The following is a 3,278-nucleotide window of genomic DNA, read 5'->3' on the forward strand; positions in this document are numbered from 1 at the left end:
TGCGGTCCTTTGCATTGGTGTGCTTGTTTAAGCAGCTTCTCGGTTTCGGGGATTGCCCTTTGGGGTTGCTCTTTCCCGGGTTTTAACTTGCTGGAGCAGAGCTTCTTCGAACTCATGCCGTCTGGGCATCAGTTTACATAGATCATTATTAAAGGCTCCCTCCCTTAGGACGGAAAAAAAAAAAAAAAGTCTGTGATTAGACTGCGAGAGAATGAGGCTATTTTTTTTTTTCTTCACATTAGATTAATTCAGCATTTAAGCGTTCTTCGAAACCACAAAGTTTTAAGGTCCAGCCCACTTCCAGCCATGGCCAACAAAAGAGAGAGGGAGAGAGAAATCGACTAGGATTTTAAAAACAATTTTCTTCTTTTAAAATTACTTATAGAAAGTAAAATAAAGAAATCTCCTTCGTCTTCTTTTGTGTTTTATAAAGATTTTTATGATTTTAAGTTATAGTGTTGAAATTCCACATTTAAAAATGAGAATTTGTGTTAGGGGCGAATTTGCACCCTGTTATTATTTTACCGCGTGCCCTAGATGATAATAAGGATCATTTATGATGGCTTCTTTGGAACTTGACAATTCTTCCCCCCACCCCTTGCAGTGTTAGGGATGGAAACCAGGCTTTAAGCGTGCTACCTAAGGGGTCTGTCACTGAGCCCTACCCCCAGTCCTGGGTTCATCATTTTGATTCTGGCCACCTTTTGAAGCAGGGAGGAAGAATGTGAGGGTAGTGACTGCTGCAAATTGTAGGCATTCCCTGGGCTCTCACAGGCCCTGGAGAAGTGAAAACACTTCTGTGGGTAGGCAGGGGAGTGGAATTTGCCAACATAGGGTCGGAGCTCAGTGCCTCTGCAAAAAAGGAAGTGCTTCCCCAAAGGAGGGACTTGGCATAGCAAAGACTAGGAAGGGAGCCCAGATCCTGTTAGCAGCTTAACCACTTATCCTGGAAACCCAGCACATTATTTTGAAGATTCCAGAGTTTGTACTCATGTATATAAAGGTAAATTTTTTTTAATTTTTTAAACTTTTTAAAAAACTCTATAAATATTGTTACTAAACGAAAATAGTAGTTATACCTTTACAATTCTGTTAAATCTATATTGTGTTTGAATAATTATAAGTTATCATGTAAGTGACAAAAAAAAAACCACCATAAACTGGACATGTGACCTGTAATCAATCTAAACTACTGGGAAAGCTGAGGCAGGAGGAGTGCAAGTTTGAGACCAAGGCCCTGTTTCAAAATAAAAAATAGAAAGGACCGGGGATGAAGTTCAGTACCAAGATAACAATAATAATAAATACAGGTACAGAAATACGAGACAGATTACTGTCACAAACCTGGAGCTGAACATGACTGGAATTCATGGGAAGGATGACACAGAAGAAAGCTTTCTTTAAGGAAGCAACATTCAGCAGGAATGAAGAGAGGGTCTTTCAGTAGAAGTGAGGGCAATGTGGCTAGAAGACAAGGTATGAAGAAGGGCACAGTAACCTTGCAGAGTTACTGGTCCTCAGGATTAACAAGATCATTAAAGGACCATGAGTGTAGAAGTCGATTCAGTCCATCCTGGACCAGAAATGGTTAAATCTCTGTATATAATTCAGAAACTCTATATAAGATAATTCAAAATGGTGAAATCTCTATATAAGATAGTGTATATACAGATAAATCTCTATATTAAATATTTCGAGTTAGAGGGCTGGGAGTGTAGCTCAGTGGGAATGCTTAGAAGGCACAAGGCCCTGGGTTCAATTCCTAATGCTAAAAACCATGAAGATACATAGATATATAGATAGATAGATAAAGAGATTTTTTTTATTTGTTGATGAACCTTTATTTTATTTATTTATATGCAGTGCTGAGAATCGAACCCAATGCCTCACACATGCCAAGCAAGTGCTCTACCACTGAGCCACAGCTCCAGCCCCCCATGAAGATTTTAAAAATTAAAAAAAAGCAAAATGTAGTTAGTCGTCTTTTGAGGCCAATTAAGAAAAAGAACTATAGTAAAAAAAGAGAAGAAGGTAGAAGAAAGTAAAAGAATATAGTAGTTCCTTATCCACCCTCAGTAGATGTCTGAAACCTTGACCATAAAGAGACCTATCTATATGTGTTTTTTTCCCATACATACATGTCTATCATAAAGTTTAATTTATGAATTAGGCACAACAACTAATAATAAAATAGAAAAATTATAACAATATATTGCTTTTAAACTATAATAAAAGTTGTTTAAAACTTAGGAGTTGTTTATTTCTGGATATTTCCATTTAATAGTTTTGGATCACAGTTGACCAGTGCTATCGCTCAGATGTTGTTTGTTTCTCAAGGGTCCATGTGTCAGAAGCTTGGTTCTCAGTGTGGCTTCCATTAAGAGGTGGTAGAATCATCATAAGGTGGAGCCTAGTGGGAAATCTAGATCACTGCCCTCAATGTAGATCTCCCAGGACCCTGGAAGATTGGTCCTTCCCCAGTCTCTCTGGCTTCCTGTCTCAAAATGTGATCTCCCTTTCTCACATGCTCTCCCTCCAGGATGCCATCTGTTTGAGGTGACACAGCTTCAAGGGCCTTTGCCAGAGTCAATGACGTACTGTTTAGACTTCCCATCTCCAAAACTGTGAGTCAAAGAAACCTCTTTTCTTAAGGGCATGGTGGCAAATACCTGTAATCCCAGCAGCTCAGGAGGCTGAGACAGGAGGATCACAGGTTGAAAACCAGCCTCAGCAACTTCACAAGGCCCTGTCTCAAAATAAAAATAAATTAATTAATTAAAAGGGCTGGGGATGTGGCTCAGTGGTAAAGTACCTCTGGGTTCAATCTCTGATAGCAATAAATAAATAATAAACACTTTTTTTCTTTATAAAGTATCCATCCTTCCAGATATTTTGTTATATCAATGGAAAACAAACTTATATGCACAGGTATGTGAAATCATGGAAAGCAAAACCACTATGGATGAGAGGGTATTCTTGTATCATTTCATTGCTAATTATTACTAATGGAAAAATATGAATCCAGAAATAGAATAAATTCTGTCTGGGAGAATTTCTTTTCTTCTTTTTTTTTTTTTTAAAAAAGAGAGTGAAAGAGAATTTTTTTTTTTTTTTTTTAGTTCTCGGCAGACACAACATCTTTGTTGGTATGTGGTGCTGAGGATCGAACCCGGGCCGCACGCATGCCAGGCGAGCGCGCTACCGCTTGAGCCACATCCCCAGCCCAAGAGAGAGAGAATTTTTAATATTTATTTTTTAGTTCTCGGCGGACACAACAT

Source organism: Urocitellus parryii, chromosome 1, assembly GCF_045843805.1.
Source record: "Urocitellus parryii isolate mUroPar1 chromosome 1, mUroPar1.hap1, whole genome shotgun sequence".
NCBI lineage: Eukaryota > Metazoa > Chordata > Mammalia > Rodentia > Sciuridae > Urocitellus > Urocitellus parryii.